Consider the following 17,291-nt stretch of genomic DNA (forward strand, 5'->3'; position numbering starts at 1 on the left):
GCGGGAGGGAGGAATGGGGAGCTATTGTTTAATAGGTACAGAGTTTCAGTTTTGCAGGATAAAAAGTTCTGGAGGTGTATGGTGGTGGTGCTGGCACAACAATTTGAATGTACTTAGTGCCACCGAACTGTATACTTAAAATTACTTAACATGGTAAATTTTATGTGTGTTTGACCACAACTTTTAATGCAGGCTTGATTCCACCAGTCCTTTGTTTAATGATGGAAAAGCTCCTAATTTTATGTCTTGTACTTTTACTGGAGGCTCTGTACAAGATATTTTGGGTAAATAGAGGACTCTGTTACATCCTGTTAAAAAATTTTTTCTTGGGCTTCTCTGGTGGCGCAGTGGTTGGGAGTCCGCCTGCCGATGCAGGGGACGCGGGTACGTGCCCCAGTCCGGGAAGATCCCACATGCCGCGGAGCGGCTGGACCCGTGAGCCATGGCCGCTGAGCCTGCGCATCCGGAGCCTGTGCTCCGCAATGGGAGAGGCCACAACAGTGAGAGGCCCGCGTATCGCAAAAAAAAAAAATTTCTTAACGCGTAGGAGTTAACCTAATTAATTATAAGGACGTTGTTCTTTCCGCAGCACCCAGGGTGAACCTATTCCAATACCTTATGCCTATAATGGTCGTGGTTATGCAGGTCTAATCCCTTAACAACAAACTCCGAAGACAATACTTCTTTTAACCTCAAGTGGAAATTAATCTTTATATTTCACTTATTCAATTCATCCAATAGTAATAATTATTACTGACACATATTGAACAATTGGATATGCTAGAAAACGTGCTAACAACTTTGACATGTGTAATATAAAGTTAATAATCCTATTAGTAGAAATTATTATCCCCAATTTTTGGAGGAAAAACTTGAACGAAGGTGAAACTCAAATTCACATCATCCATAACCCACCATGCTCAAAAAGACCATTGAACTCATAGAGACATAGGGGATCTTCAAGTTCAGTCGCTTCATTGTTGTTTACCTTCATTATGGAAATTTTCAAATACATACAAAAGTAGTCAGGAGAGTATAATAAACTTCCTTTTTTTAATAAAAAAAAAAATTATTTGGCTGTGCCAGGTCTGCGGGATCTAGTTCCCTGACCAGGGATCAAACCCAGGCCCCCTACATTGGGGGTAGCTCAGAGTCTTAACCACTGGACCACCAGGGAAGTTCCTAAGCCTTTTATAATAAACCACTCAGCTTCAGTACTCATCAGTTTTAGTCAATCTTTTTCTTTTTTTTTTAAGATTCTTTTATGTGGATCATTTTTAAACTCTTTATTGAACTTGTTACAATATTACTTCTGTTTTATGTTTTGGTTTTTTGGCCCTGAGGATGTGTGATCTTAGCTCCCTGACCAGGGATCGAACCCACAACCCATGTATTGGAAGCCTTAACCACTGGACTGCCAGGGAAGTCCCCTATAGTCAATCTTTTTCATCTTTACCCTCACTTATTTTCCTCCCTCCCATAGAATATTTTCGCCATATGATTTTTTTTTTTTTTTGTCTGCGTTGGGTCTTCGTTGCTGTGCACGGGCTTTCTCTAGTTGCGATGAGTGGGGGCTACTCTGTTGCGGTGCACAGGCTTCTCATTGCTGTGGCTTCTCTTGTTGCAGAGCACAGGCTCTAGGGCGTGCAGGCTTCGGTAGTTGTGACACAAGGGCTCAGTAGTTGTGGCTCGCAGGCTCTAGAGCACAGGCCAGTAGTTGTGGTGCATGGGCTTAGTTGCTCCGCGGCATGCAGGATCTTCCTGGACCAGGACTCAAACCCGTGTCTCCTGCATTGGCAGGTGGATTCTTAACCACTGCGCCATCAGGGAAGCCCACCATATGATTTTCTAAAGTTTTTATTTGGAAATAATTTCAAACCTACATATAAGTTGCAAAAATGAAAATAGTAAAAAAACCAAATACCCTTTACTTTCATCTATTATTAATATTTATTGCATTTGCTTCATTTGTAGGTCTCTCTCTCTCTTTCTCACACACACACACACACACACACACACACACACACTTTTTTGGGGGAACGATTTGAGGGTAACATACATCACAACGCTTTATCCCTAAATACTTCATTGTGTATTTCCTAAGAATAAGGATATTCTCTTATAGACCATAGTATAATTATTAACCTCAGTAAATTGAACATTGACTCAATAATTTTATCTACTGTACCATTCTTATTCCAATTTTGTCAATTGTGTTCTTTAGAACTTTTTTTTTTTCCCCCCCGCACCGTACAGCCTGTGGGATCTTAGTTAGTGAGAACTGAGGAGGCCTCGGTTCTTTGCCACATGGGCCTCTCCCTGGGGTTGCTTGTGTGTCCTCATAGCATGGTACTGGCCTCATCTGGAGCAAGTGATCCCTGAGAGGGCAAAGCCTTGTGACCTAGTCTTAGAAGTCACACACTATCACCTCCACTGCAGTCAACTCATTAGATGTGAGGGACCAAGTCCAGCCCACATTCCAGAGAAGGGAAATTTAGCTCCAAATTTTTTTTTTTTTTTAAGTTACAACTTGTGTGTGTGTGTGGCTGTACTGCGCGGCTTGTGGGATCTTAGTTCCCTGACCAGGGATTGAACCCGTGCCCTTGGCAGTGAAAGTGCCGAGTCCTAACCACTGGACCGCCAGGGAATTCCCTGAAGTCCCAACTCTTGAAGGGAGAATATCAAAGAATTGGTGGACATATGTTAGGACCATTACAGAATCCATTGATGATTCTTGCTTGATGTAATCCTTACTCAAAATAATGATTTCCCACCTATTCTGTATTATTTTTAAAGCGAATTCTAGCATCGTATTTCATCTGTAAATTTTTGAGAATGTATCTCAAAAAATAAATATTTTTTAATATTATAAACTGATGATATTATCAAGTAGCAAGTCAGTATTCAAATTTTCATTTGTCCCACGAATGCTGTATTTTCTGAGGTACAATTCACATGTCATAAAATTCACCCTGTTAAAGTGTACAGTCCAGTGGTTTATAGTATTTTCACAAAGTTATAGAATCATCACCACTAGTTTCATCACACCTAGAAGAAACCCTGTATCCATCAGAAGAAACCCTGTATCCATTAGCAGTCGCTACCCATTTCCAAATTAATTTCTGTGGGTATGCCTCTTCTGGATATTTCATATAAGTGGAATAATTACAATATGTGGTCTTTTATGTCTGGCTTCATTTGAAACCATGGTGCAATCCACGTCACCTGCCTTCACTAATCAAGGTTTTAAGACTTTCAGGTCCTCCAAGCAGCACGTAGCTTAAACAATATGTTTGCCCAAGGTGTTTTCCAGGAACTTGGAGTCAGCTGCCTCGGCTTCAGGTTGAGCCAAGAGTCAGCTCTGTCTGGTTTGAGCCGAGCTGCTTAGGACTGGATAGGACCACTGACCCTTCAGCTGGGCATATGGGAGCATCCACTTGTGACATATTGAACGTGCAGAGGCCTGCCCAGAACAATTATCACACCTTTTCCCAATAACCTTTCCTCTCTCTCCACGCCTCAGACTGCCCTGCTTCTTTGTTCTTTTTCCCATAAATACCTGAGCCCCTTGCCTTTGGGAAGGCAGATTTGAGATTTGTCTTCCCGTCTCACTTTGCTGCAAACCTCGGCGTCTCACCATTTTGACTTTCTGCGCATCCGGCAGAACAAACCTGGTTCGGTTAACACCCTCACTTGTGTAAAGTTTTTAAGGTTGATCTGTTGTAACATGAATAAGGAACTTCATTCCTTGTTGTGGCTGAATAATATTCCTTTGTATGGATTTACCAGGCTTTGTTTATCCATTTTTTTGGTTATTACGAATAATTGCTTGTGTATAAGTGTTTGTGTGGAGCCATATTTATTTTTAGTTTGTTTGAATTGGTACTCAACTAAAGTCTACACAAGGCCATTAGTTGATAAATCTTTCAAGTGACCACAGGTTCCTCCTCTACAACTTTGTATTTTTTTCCAATTTGTTGAAGAAATTAGGTCATTTGTCCTGTACAGTTTTCCAAGATCTGGATTTTGCTGATTGGATCCTTTAGGCAAAAATAATTTAACATGTTCTTCTAACATCTGTAGTTTCATAGGTTGGTATCTGGGTGTAGAGGCTTGATCACATTCACACTTGATGGAGGCGGGACGGCTGGCAAGATTACATGCTATGGCCTGTTACTCTACAAACATAAAAGTCCCAAACTTGCCTTAATAAAAGGTGAAAATGTTACTGTTTAGTATATTTTATGAAGAAATTGAGCTTCATAAGTGGACAAATATGGGGAATTATATATAATCAGTGTTAATTTAAATGATCTTATTCTGGTGAATGTGATTTTTGTTTTTTAAGGGAGTATGAAGCCCTTTTCAAATTCTCTTCTCAACAGAGCAGACTACTGAGTGAACGAGTCCACAGCGTGATCCATATTAATAGGCTTCTCGTGTTTAAGTCTTCATCCCTTCTTTCTCTTAATTACTGAAACGCAAATTGCTTCAGAGAAATTTAAATACTAGTATTTGAACTTTATGCATAATTCTTTTTTTTTTTTACCACACAGCATGCGGGATCCTGGTTCCCTGACCAGGGATCAAACCCGGGCCCTCCGCAGTGAGAGCGCAGAGTCCTAACCACTGGGCCGCCAGGAAATTCCCTATACAGAATATTCTTTGTAGTTCCTTTTTATTTTTCAAGGGTGAACTGCTTTTTAATAAGTCAGTATCTGTTTATACTTTTGGTTTGGGTCGTGATGTTTGATCATGAGAGCTTTCAATGGAATGTGGAATAGGAGAAAGAAAGAAAATCTGCCAAATGTGTTAGAAAGCATTTGAAATGGAAGTGCTGGTTCCTATTTAAAACACTTCTCTTTGCTGCATATACCAAGATGAGAGTAAAAGATGCCTTAATATTTAATTTTTATATTGTTAGAGACAGTGGTTTTAATAAATTCCTATTTATCTGTTGCGTATCTTTAGTTTTTTGATGACTGAGTTCTTCTAAGTGGTTTCACATAAAACCACATTTCAAGCCTTGTTTGTTTTCAAGTATACAAATGTATGTCTCAGCCCAAGCGTCTTTGTAAAAATAGGCATAGAAGTCTTTTAAATGCTGAACTGTAGTACCTGCTTGATTTATTTTTTTAGTCAGTAATAGAGGAAACTATTAGTACAGTTTTATCAGGAAGTTACTGATGTGTATGTGCGATTTACAGTGATTCTGTATATGTTCCCCAGCTTCAAAACACTTGGAACTACCGCTGTGGTTTCTGGAAGGGTCAGTTGTTGTTTCTTAATGTTACAGCTGTGCAGCTTGGGTTTGAGTTTTTAAAGAATAGTTAACTTTTAAAGAAATTTCCTTAGCCAAAGAGCAGTTTGAGTTGTATCCATGGTTTTTGCTGGGTTAACATCGGCTTCAGTTAAATCGTTTGAATTATAAAGTAAGTATAATTATGGTGAAGAAGATCAGTCTCATTTTTAAATGCTGAATCACATTTTATTTCTTTAATTAATACAAGTAGAAACATCAAAATTCAGGACCACTGAAATATGCCAACTTTTGTTTTGGGGTTGTGTGTGTAGATTTGTTTGCTTGGTTTTTTTGGTCTTTAAATTTATTTATTTTATTTTATTTTTATTCTTGGGTACATTGGGTCTTTGTTACTGCGTGTGGGCCTTCTCTAGTTGCAGTGAGCGGGGGCTACTCTTCGTTGTGGTATGCAGCCTTCTCATTGCAGTGGCTTCTCTGGTTGCGGAGCACGGGCTCTAGGCACGCGGGCTTCAGTAGTTGTGGCGCACAGGCTCTAGAGCACAGGCTCAGTAGTTGTGGCACACAGGCTTAGTTGCTCTGTGGCATGTGGGATCTTCCCGGACCAGGGCTCAAACCTGTGTCCCTGGCATTGGCAGGCAGATTCTTAACCACTGCACCACCAGGGAAGCCCATGTTCGCTTGTTTTATAAAGAAACTGAAACTGCTATATCTGCTAGTGAAAGAAAATGCTTTGTTTTGCTCTGAAGATTCTGCAGTTGTTTAGGTGTATCTTGGTGCATAAATTACAATGGATAATGCTAGTTGAATGCCAATAAACTATTTTACTCTTTTTATGTGAAACATACAAATTTCGGAGGGTGATGGTGGCAGTGGTGCCTCTTACTACCTTATGTAAAACACTTGAACATTTTCATCAATATTGCCATCATCTGTTTAATATTCCCAGTTTATTTTCTCAGTCTGTTTACTTAAAATTGTATGGAATGATATAATCAATAAAATCTGAATTACACACACACACACACACACAAAGAAAGTAATAGTTCAGTTTTTAAAAATAAGTTTCTGTATTTTGGCAGGAACACAAATAGAATTTTTGACATTCATTATATTAGATGATTAATGATATTTCTTTTGATAAAAAGTCCTCTTATTTAGGGTTTAATATTCCATATATTCTAATGAATACACTTTTCCCAAATAAAAATAATTAAGAAATTAAAAATTTTTTCATGCTAGTGTTTTAATTTCTCATGATAATAAAGAAAAGAGATTAAATATTTAGTAGACCATTTCCAGGGAAAAAAAAAACATTGACGTATTTTACAGTGGTATCCCCTAGGAGGTTCCGTGGATCAAGAGTAAAATAAGTTCCTTTGCGTACCACTAAACAGTTGGCACTCTCCCACAGAGAGAATAATATTTTCAACATGGAAAATATGATACAGCATGTGCTTAGTATTGGGAAAATATCTACTTTCAAATACATATATTAATGTTTGTATTTCAATGTTTTTCCTCTAAAAATAATGTTACTGGTACAATGAAAAATAACAGGGAAAAGGAATCACAATAAAAATGAAAGGGGAGGTGACACTGCGGGGCGGGCCCACAGGCTGCAGGGTGGACAGCGGATGCAGGGACGCGGTTTGAGCTCCCGCCCCCCCCATGGCGTCGTTGCCGCCATGACGGGCCTAGTGCTGCTCTACTCCGGGGTCTTCGTGGCCTTCAGGGCCTGCCTGCTCGTCATGGGAGTCTGCTACACCAGTTTTGACTTGGGCTTCCGCTTTGATGTGGCATGGTTCCCGACGGAGACTTCCCCCGTCATGTGGGCAAACCTGGGCATTGGCCTAGCTATCTCCCTGTCTGTGGTTGGGGCAGCATGGAGCATCTACATCACGGGCTCTTCCATCACTGGGGAAGGGGTGAAGGCCCCCAGGATTAAGACCAAGAACCTGATCAGCATCATCTTCTGTGAGGCTGTGGCCATCTACGGCGTCATCATGGCGATTGTCATGAGCAACATGGCTGAGCCTTGCAGTGCTACTGACCCCAAGGCCATTGGCCATCAAAACTACCATGCAGGCTACTCCATGCTTGTGGCTGGCCTCACAGTGGGCCTGTCTAACCTCTTCTGTGGAGTCTGTGTGGGCATCGTGGGCAGTGGAGCCACCTTGGCTGATGTGCAGGACCCCAGCCTCTTTGTAAAGATTCTCACTGTGGAGATCTTTGGCAGTGCCATCGGCCTCTTTGGGGTCATCGTTGCAATCCTTCAGACCTCCAGAGTGAAGATGGGTGATTAGATGATCTGTGTGGGTGGGGCCCCCCCACACTCTTATTTATTTGTGGTTTTCCCGGGACAGCTGGAGCTGTGCCCCTTAGGCTTTCAGGGGGCTTGGTGTTCAGGGCCCTCCCTGCACTCACTTCTGCTGCCTGTGGACTTGGAGGCACTGCCTGGCTGGACCCTCAGTGTGGCGAGTGGGCTGCTGATGACTGTGTGCAGCTTTGCACCCATGTCCCACCTCTACCTCCAACCCATCTTCCCAGTGTTTGTGAAATAAACATGGTATTGGTCTGGGTCAAAAAAAAATGAAAGGGAGATGTGTTATAATTCAGAAGCTTTAATTTTCAACAAATCACTAGCCTAATATATCTTCCTCTTGTTGGAGTTTTTATTCTTACTGTTGCTCATACTGCCCTCTCTCTGCTCAGTGGTTTTTGGTTCATTTTTAATTTTTTGTGGCCTCATCTATCTCTACCCAGCCAGACCTGAGAACCGATTCCAGGGAGCCTCGATGCTGAGTCACAGTGGAACACACGTTTGCAGTTAGCTCTTGCACACTTGCCCTTGGACGTCAGGCCCCTGTGGCCCACCAGACCATATTCCTGGGACCAGAGGTTTGCCCACACTGTGCGATTGACGAGGAGGTTTGAATGGTGGTTACAGTGCCTGCTGTCCTTGTGGGTCCAGCAGTCAAGAATCCCAGGTGTCTCCCATCCCATGGAGCAGTAGTCAGACCTGGTCAATGGTTCTTGTTGACTAGTGGGCTGCAGAGTCATTTAACGTGACTCTAATAGTCTTTGATAGCTTTCTTTATATCTGGTATAATAAGATATTCTAGGTTCCTTGTACATTTCTTTTCTTTTTTTTGCAATTGAAGTTATTTTTTTAATTTAATTTTTATTTTATATTGGAGTATAGTTGAACTCCACGGCATTGTGGGATGTTTCTGGACCGGGGCACGAACCCGTGTGCCCTGCATCGGCAGGCAGACTCTCAACCACTGCGCCACCGGGGAAGCCTGATTTATCTATTTTATTTATAGTACTGTGTATATGTTAATCCCAAACTCCTAATTTATCCCTCTCCCCTCCCACCTTTCCCCTTTGGTAACCATAAGTTTGTTTTTGAAGTCTGTAGGTCTGTTTTTGTTTTGTAAATAAGTTCATTTGTATCATTTGTTTAGATTCCACATATAAGTGACATCATATGATATTTGTCTTTGTCTGACTGACTTCGCTTAGTATGATAATCTCTAGGTCCATTCATGTTGCTGCAAATGGTATTATTTCATTCTTTTTTATGGCTGAGTAATATTCCAGTGTGTGTGTGTGTGTGTGTGTGTATCACATCTTGTTTATCCATTCCTGTGTTGATGGACATTTAGGTTGCTTCCATGTCTTGGATATTGTAAATAGTGCTGCAATGAAACATCGGGGTGCATGTATCTTTTGTAATTATGGTTTACTCCAGATATATGCCCAGGAGAGGGATTACTGGATCATATATGCTAGTTCTATTTTTAGTTTTTTAAGGAACCCCTATGCTGTTCTCCATAGTGGTTGTACCAATTTACATTCCCACCAACAGTGTAGGAGGGTTCCCTTTTCTCCACACCCTCTCCAGCATTTATTGTTTGTAACCTTTTTGATGATGGCCATTCTGACTGGTGTGAAGTGATAACTCACTGTAGTTTTTTTTTTTTTTTTGCGGTACGCAGGCCTCTCCCGTTGCGGAGCACAGGCTCCGGACGTGCAGGCTCAGTGCCCATGGCTCACGGGCCTAGCCGCTCCACGGCTTGTGGGATCTTCCCGGACCGGGGCACGAACCCGTGTCCCCTGCATCGGCAGACGGACTCTCAACCACTGTGCTACCAGGGAAGCCCTCACTGTAGTTTTGATTTGCATTTCTCTAATAATTAGGGATGTTGAGCATATTGTCATGTGATTTTGGCCATCTGTATGTCTTCTTTGGAGAAATGTCTATTTAGATCTTCTGTCCATGTTTTTGATTGGGTTTTTTTTTTTGATATTGAGCTGTTTGTATATGTTGGAGATTAATCCCTTGTTGGCTGCATTGTTCGCAAATATTTTCTCCCATTCTGAGGATTGTCTTTTCATTTTATTTATAGTTTCCTTTGCTGTGCAGAAGCTTTTAAGTTTAATTAGGTCCCATTTGTTTATTTTTGTTTTTATTTTCATTACTCTAGGAAGTGGATCCAAAAAGATATTGCTGCAATTTATGTCAAAGAGTGCCCTAAGTTTTCCTCTAAGAGTTTTAAATAGTATTCAGTCTTACATTTAAGTCTTTAATCCATTTTGAGTTTATTTTGTGTATGGTGTTAGAGAATGTTCTAATTTCATTCTTTTACATGTAGCTGTCCAGTTTTCCCAGCACCACTTATTGAAGTGATTGTCTTTTCTCCATTGTATATTCTTGCCTCCTTTGTTATAGATTGACCATAGGTACATGAGTTTATTCCTGGGGTTTCTGTCCTATCCCATTGAGCTATATTTCTCTTTTTGTGACAATACCATACTGTTTTTATTACTGTAGCTTTGTAGTATAGTCTGAAGTCAGGGAGCCTGATTCCTCCAGTTCTGTTTTTCTTTCTCAGGATTGCTTTGGTTATTCAGGGTCTTTTGTGATTCCATACAAATTAAAAACTTTTGTTCTAGTGAAAAATGCCATTGGTATTTGATAAGGATTGCACTGAATCTAGATTACCTTGGGTAGTATAATCATTTTGACCATATTGATTCTTCCAATCCAAGAATGTGGTATAATCTTTCCATCTGTTTGTGTCATCTTCAATTGCTTTTATCAGCGTCTCATAGTTTTCGAGTACAGGTTTTTTGCCTCCTTAGGTAGGTTTATTCCTAAGTATTTTATTCTTTGTGATGGTAAGTGGGATTGTTTCCTTAATTTCTCTTTCTTATCCTTCATTGTTAACTGTATAGAAATGGAAAAGGGACTTCCCTCGTGGTCCAGCGGTTAAGACTCTGTGCTCCCAGTGCAGGGGGCCTGGGTTCGATCCCTGGTCAGGGAACTAGATCCTGCATGCTGCAACTAAAAGAGCCCACATGCCACAACTAAAAGAGCCCACATGCTGCAGTGAACATCCCGCGTGCTGCAATGAAGATCCCATGTCCTACAACTAAGACCTGCTGCAGCCAAATAAATAAATAAATGTTAAAAAAAAAGAAAGAAAGAAATGCGAGAGATTTCTGTGTATTAATTTTGTATCCTGCGACTTTACCGAATTCTTTGATGAGCACTAGTAGTTTTCTGGTGTAGCATCTTTAGGATTTCTGTCTATAGTATCTTGTCATCTTCAAACAGTGACAGTTTTACTTCTTCTTTTCCAATTTGTATTCCTTTTCTTTCTTTTTCTTCTCTGATTGCCATGGCTAGGACTTCCAGAACTATGTTGAGTAAGAGTGGCAAGAATGGACATCCTGGTCTTGCTCCTGATCTTAGAGGAAATGCTTTCAACTTTTCACCACTGGGAGTATGTTGTTAGCTGTGAACTTGTCATATATGGCCTTTATTATGTTGAGGTAGGTTCCCTCTATGCCCACTTTCTGGAGACTTTATCATAAATCAGTGTTGAATTTTATCAAAATCTTGTTCTGCATCTATTGAGATGATCATATGTTTTTTATTCTTCAGTTTGTTAATGTGTGGAAAACGTCACATTTAGTCACCTTGGAGCCCACTGCCTGGTCTCATTGTTTTCCCCCATCCCTATTCCCGACCACCCTTTGATCTCTCATTTCTGGAAACTGTAAGCCCATTCATCTATTGTAGAGTAACCCCCGTGACTCAATATTACCATAGTGCGATGTCATTTTGTGCTATTTTGAACAATTAAAAGACTTTTTTTTGAAAAAAGATAAATTTGTATCACACTGAATGATATGCAGATATTAAAAAACCTTTGCATCCCTGGGATAAATCCCAGTTGATCATGCTGTATGATCCTTTTAATGTGTTGTTGGATTCTGTTTGCTAGTATTTTGTTGCGGATTTTTGTATCTATGTTCATTGGCCTATAATTTTCTTTTTTTGTGGTATCTTTGTCTCATTTTGTAATCAGGGTGATGGTGGCCTCATAGAATGAGTTTGGGAGTGTTCCTTCCTCTGCAGTTTTTTAGAATAGTTTCAGAAGGATAGGTGTCAACTCTTTAAATGTTTGATGGAATTCGTCTGTGAAACCATCTGGTCTTGGACTTTTGTTTGTTGTATGTTTTTAAATCACAGTTTCAATTTCAGTACTTGTGATTGGTCTATTCATATTTTCTATTTCTTTCTGGTTCAGGTTTGGAAGGTTATACATTTCTAATAATTTGTCCATTTCCTCTAGGTTGTCCATTTTACTGGCATATTGTTGCTTGTAGTACTTTCTTATGATCCTTTATATATCTGTGGTGTCAGTTGTATCTTTATTTTTAATTTTATTGATTTCAGATCTCTCCCTTTTTTCTTGATGCCTCTGGCTAAAGGTTTATCAATTTTGTTTATCTTTTCAAAGAACCAGCTTTTCGTTTATTGATGTTTTCTATATTTTTCTTTGTCTCTATTTCATTTATTTATGCTCTGATCTTTATGATTTCTTTCCTTCTACTAATTTTGGGTTTTGTTTTTTTTCTTTCTCTAGTTGCTTTAGGTGTAATTTTAGGTTGTTAATTTGAGGTGTTTCTTGTTTCCTGAGGTAAGATTGTATTGCTATAAAATTCCCTCTGAGGACTGCCCTTGCTGCATCCCATAGATGTTGGCTCACTGTTCTCATTTTCATTTGTCTCTAGGTATTTTTTGATTACCTCTTTGATTTCTTCTGTGATCCCTTGGTTGATTAGTAACATATTGTTTAGCTTCCATGTGTTTGTGTTTTTTACAGTTTTATTCTTATAATTGATTTCTAATCTCATAGTGCATAGTGGTCAGAAAAGATGCTTGATATGGTTTCAATTTTTGTAAATTTACCGAGTCTTGCTTTGTGGTGCAGCATGTGATCTGTCCTGGAGAATGTTCCATGTGCACTTGAGAAAAATGTGTATTCTGCTGCTTTGGGATGGAATGTTCTGTAATTATCAATTAAGTCCATCTGGTCTAATGTGTCATTTAAAGCCTGTGTTTCCTTAGTGATTTTCTGTCTGGATGATCTGTCCATTGATGAAAGTGGGGTGTTAAAGTCCCCCACTGTTACTGTGTTACTGTCGATTTTTTCCTTTTATGGCCTGTTAGCATTTGCCTTATATATTGAGGTTCTCCTATGTTGGGTGCATATATATATATATTTTTTTTTAATTAGTTAATTTGTTTATTTTTGGCTGCATTGGGTCTTCATTGCTGCACCCAGGCTTTTCTCTAGTTGTGGCAAGTGGGGGCTACTCTTCATTGCAGTGTGCGGGCTTCTCATTGCAGTGGCTTCTCATTGCGGAGCACGGGCTCTAGGCATGTGGGCTTCAGTAGTTGTGGCACATGGGCTCAGTAGTTGTGGCTTGCGGGCTCTAGAGCGCAGGCTCAGTAGTTTTGGTGCACGGGCTTAGTTGCTCAGTTTATTTTTGGCTGCATTGGGTCTTCATTGCTGCACCCAGGCTTTTCTCTAGTTGTGGCAAGTGGGGGCTACTCTTCATTGCAGTGTGCGGGCTTCTCATTGCAGTGGCTTCTCATTGCGGAGCACGGGCTCTAGGCATGTGGGCTTCAGTAGTTGTGGCACATGGGCTCAGTAGTTGTGGCTTTCGGGCTCTAGAGCGCAGGCTCAGTAGTTTTGGTGCACGGGCTTAGTTGCTCTACAGCATGTGGAATCTTCCTGGACCAGGTCTCAAACCCGTGTACCCTGCATTGGCAGGTGGACTTTCAACCACTGCGCCACCAGGGAAGTCCATTGGGTGCATATATGTTTACAATTGTTATATCTTCTTCTTCTTGGATTGATCCCTTGATCATTATGGAGTGTCCTTCTTTGTCTCTTGTAACAATCTTTATTTAAAAGTCTATTTTGTCTGACATGGGTATTACTACTCAAGCTTTTTATTTCCATTTGCATGGAATACCTTTTCCCATCCCCTCACTTTGTCTGTGTTTGTCCCTACATCTGAAATGGGTCTCTTGTAGACAGCATGTATACAGGTCCTCCTTTTGTATCCATTCAGCCAGTCTATGACTTGATTGGAGTATTTAATCTGTTATATTTAAGGTAATTATTGATATTATGTTCCCATTGTCATTTTGTTAATTGTTATGGATTTCTTTTGTAGGTCTTTTTTCTTCCCCTTTTGTTCTCTTCTTTTGTGATTTGATGGCTATCTTTAGTGTTGTGTTTGGGTTGCTTTTTCTTTTGTGTGTGTGTGTATGTATTGTAGATTTTTGGTTTGTGGTTACCATGATGTTTTGATATAGCAGTCTATATATATACAAGATTGTGTTAAGTTGCTAGTCTCTTAATTTCAAATGCATTTCCAATATCCTGCATTTGTACTCTCCTATCTCACAGTTGCTGGTTTTGATATCATATTTGTGTGTGGATGATTTCCTACCTTGCTGTATGTTTGCCTTTACCTATTCATAATTTTCTTGTTTCTAGCTGTGGCCTTTCTTTTCCATCTAGAGAAGTTCCTTTAGCATTTGTTGCAAAGCTGGTCTGGTCATGCTGAATTCTCTTAGCTTTTGGTTGCCTGTAAAGCTTTTGACTTGCCCATCAACTCTGAACAAGAGCCTTGCTGGGTAGAATATTCTTGGTTGTAGGTTTTTCTCTTTCTTCTCTTTAAATATGTCATGCCACTACCTTCTGACCTGCAGGGTTTCTGCTGAGAAATCAGCCGATAACCTCTTGGGGATTCCCTTGTATGTTATTTGCTGCTTTTCTCTTGTTCCTTTTAAAATTTTCTCTTTGTTTTTAATTTTTGTGAATTTGATTAATATGTGTCTTGATGTGTTCCTCCTTGGTTTTATCCTATGTGGGACTGCGCTTCCTGGACTTGAGTGTTTCTTTTTCCATGTTAGGGAACTTCTCGGCTATTATCTTTTTGAATATTTTCTCAGGCCCGTTTTCTCTCTCTTCTCCTTCTGGGACCCCTACAATGCAAACGTTGGTGTATTTGATGTTGTCCCAGAGATCTCTTAGACTGTCCTTATTTCTTTTCATTCATTTTTCTTCTGCTCCACAGCAGTGATTTCCACCAGTCTGTCTTCCAGCTCACTTATTCGTTCTTCTGCCTCATTTATTCTATTAACTCCTTCTTGTGTATTTTTCATTTCGGTTATTGTATTATTCATCTGTTTGTTTGTTCTTTAAATCTTCTAGCTATTTGTAAAACATTTCATGTATCTTCTTGGTCTATGCCTCCATTCTTTTTCTGAGATCTTGGGTCCTCTTTACTATCATTATTCTGAATTCTTTTTCAGGAAGATTGCCTATCTCCACTTCATTTAGTTGGTCTTTTGGAGTTTTATCTTGTTCCTTTGTCTGCAACATATTTCTCTGCCGACTCTTTTTGTCTAACTTTCTGTGTTTGTGGCCACTGGTGCATGGAGCTGGGTGTCCTCTCCCTCTTGCGGGTAGGGCCGTGTCAAGGGATATGTGTAGAGGCAACTGTGGGATCAGGACTACTTTAGGCAGCCTGTCTGCTGATGGGTGGGGCTGTGTTCCCACCCAGTTGGTTGTTTGGCCTGAGGTGTCCCAGCACTGGAGCCTGCAGGCTGTTGGATGGGGCCAGGTCTCAGTACCAAACTGGTGACCTCCAGGAGAGCTCATGCCAATGAATATTCACTGGGGCCTCCACCACCAGTGTCCTTGCCCCCACCGTGTGCCACGGCTGACCTCTTCCTCCCCCAGGAGACCCTCCAAGACCCACAGGTAGGTCTGGCCCAAGCTCCCAGTGCATGTGAAACCTTGTGTGTGTCCTCTAAGAGTGGAGCCTCTGTTTGCCCCAGTCCTGTGGAGCTCAGGCACTCAAGCCCTGCTGGCCTTCAAAGCCAAATGCTCTGGGGGCTCCTCCTCCTGATGCAAGACCCCCAGGCTGAGAAGCCTGACGTGGGGCTCAGAACTTGCACTCTTGTGGGAGAAACTCTGTCTGCAATATAATTATTTTCCAGGTTGTGGGTTGCCCACCTGGCAGGTATGGGATTTGATTATATCATGAACGCACCCCTCCTACCATCTCATTATGGCTTCTTTTTGTCTTTGGATGTAGACTATCGTTTTTAGTGGGTTCGAGTCTTTTTTGTTGATGGTTGTTCAGCAGTTAGTTGTGATTTTGGTGTTTTTCATGAGAGGAGGTGAGCTCAAGTCCTTCTACTCTGCCATCTTATCTCTAACTTATAGCCTCCTTTGTACATTTCTTGTCTCACATCTGGAATTAGCCTTTTTTTTTTTTGTCAAGAATCTTTGTTTCCTTTAGTGGGAAGTATTATTTCAAGACTACCATCCACGGGCTAGGATGCTCACTGCCATAGGATTGGTGACTGTTTTGAGGCCTGTTCAACAGAAAGGAGAAAAAAAAATTTTTTAATGTATTATGAATTTGTATAGGGTTTTAATTTATAAAACCCTGCAAACTCAGGGTTTTACTTATCCTCTTCTACTCTTCCTTTCTCCTCTGCAGGGAATTCCAGTTCTAAGAAGATTCTAGTAATAACAGGTTAGATTATTACTCATTTGCTTTAACCACAGTACACACACAATAGTCTTAGAATACTAATACCAACACTACCACTAATAATGTGACTAAAAAAAGTTAAAGGTTTTTTTTTCCTTTTTTTTCCTTAGGGTTTATTCCACTAGGGATGCACAAATTACTGTTTTAAGTTGATTGAAACTTCCTTTTTGTGGGGTTATGCCACCCCCATATACTAATTTAGATTCTTTTGCTTCATCTTAAAATCTTTAATTTTAATTTTGTTTTATGATTATGTAAAATATTTACATAATTCCAAAGTCAAATTTATAAAACAAGGTATGTTCAAAGTCGACTTCTATTTTTAACCCTCATACTGTTCTTTTCCTTTCCCTCTAGTTAACCATTTAAAAATGTTTATATTTATCTTTTTAGCTTAAACATATAGCAAATTTTGTAAATAATGTACATTTTACTGTATATACACACTTTTCTCCACTTTGCCCTTTAATGACATATTCTGGAGATCTACTTTTGGATCTGACATTATTTAACCAATCCTGATTTAACCAATTGCTGATGGATTTTGTGTTGTTTCTGGCCTTCTTGCGATTACAAATACTTTTGTAAGGAATAACAGACCTGTGCATACATTTAAAAAATACTTTTGCCAGCTTATCTTTGGGAGAGATCCCTAGATATAGGATTGTGATCAAAGGGTTATTTTACCAGTATTGTCAAATCTCCCACAGCTACCATATTTTGCAGGATTATCAGGAATGTATGGGTGTGCTTGTTTCTCCACCAACAGTATTCAAACTTTTGGATTTTTGCCAATACATGATAAATAGCATCTCAGTGTTGGTTTTATTGTGTGTTTCTCTTAGCATATATTATATGGTTTATTTTTCACCTCAGAAGCTCAATTTCTTAGAGATCTTGGCCTTTTTATTTTTAAAAGCTCTTTAAAGTTATTAGAGATACTACCACTTGAAATTTTTTTCCTGTATTGTTGTCTTCTTACTTTGCCTATGGTGTCTTGCCTAGGTGTCTTACTCTATACCAAAGTTTTATTTTTTTGTATGTGAAATTACATTTTGTCTTATTACTTCTGGAATTTGAGCTA

The 17,291-nt window shown here is 39.9% G+C and overlaps 1 protein-coding gene and 1 pseudogene across 5 annotated transcripts in view; both read left to right on the forward strand.

Moving 5' to 3' along the window:
* AVL9 (AVL9 cell migration associated) overlaps positions 1-17,291 on the forward strand; it is a 91,981-nt gene that overhangs the window by 70,820 nt on the left and 3,870 nt on the right. Inside the window, exon 19 of one of the 5 annotated variants that reach the window (XR_003001838.1) lies at positions 8,027-8,458. The exons of the other annotated variants lie outside the window; for them this stretch is intronic. The gene's annotated coding sequence lies outside the window, so the exon portion shown is untranslated. Of the gene's footprint in view, positions 1-8,026; positions 8,459-17,291 lie in introns of those variants that run through there. 5 annotated transcript variants of the gene reach the window in all.
* Positions 5,869-8,029, forward strand: LOC112393824 (V-type proton ATPase 21 kDa proteolipid subunit pseudogene; annotated as a pseudogene).

Source organism: Neophocaena asiaeorientalis, unplaced genomic scaffold (assembly GCF_003031525.2).
Source record: "Neophocaena asiaeorientalis asiaeorientalis breed wild unplaced genomic scaffold, Neophocaena_asiaeorientalis_V1.1 scaffold612, whole genome shotgun sequence".
NCBI classification, from domain to species: domain Eukaryota; kingdom Metazoa; phylum Chordata; class Mammalia; order Artiodactyla; family Phocoenidae; genus Neophocaena; species Neophocaena asiaeorientalis.